This window comes from Phalaenopsis equestris, unplaced genomic scaffold, assembly GCF_001263595.1.
Source record: "Phalaenopsis equestris unplaced genomic scaffold, ASM126359v1 Scaffold000203, whole genome shotgun sequence".
NCBI classification, from domain to species: domain Eukaryota; kingdom Viridiplantae; phylum Streptophyta; class Magnoliopsida; order Asparagales; family Orchidaceae; genus Phalaenopsis; species Phalaenopsis equestris.
The window spans coordinates 591,276-591,760 of record NW_018164645.1 but is presented as its reverse complement, the minus strand read 5'-3'; positions in this window follow the sequence as shown (position 1 = coordinate 591,760).

Here is a 485-nt window from a genome sequence, read left to right as displayed (position 1 = left end):
TTATAAAGAATTGGTATTTGGTAGAGGCCCAAATATCGATTCCAATTGCACTATGCCCTATATTGAGAAGTCTGCGCCATGTGTTATTATTCGAGAACTTCCGCATCACGAGGGTTCGAACCACTGACCTGAGTGGACTTACAATAACCCAGCCAACCAACAAGCCAAGGCTTGCGTACAACCTAAGCTTTATGTATGTGTGTGTGTGTGTGCGTGTGTGTGTGTAAAAGGAATGGCCAGAGGTTATTATACGAGCCTTCAACCACCCCCAATGTGTCTAACTATTCGAGTACCACCTCTTTAAGGTCAACTGTGCCAGAAATGAGTCGAACACCTGACATAAGGGGTCTTATACCGTGGATGTCAACCAATAGGCCGGGGTACGCGGCACACACACTTGCACACACACACACACACACACACACACACACACACACACACACACACACACACACACACACACACACACACACACATACACACAA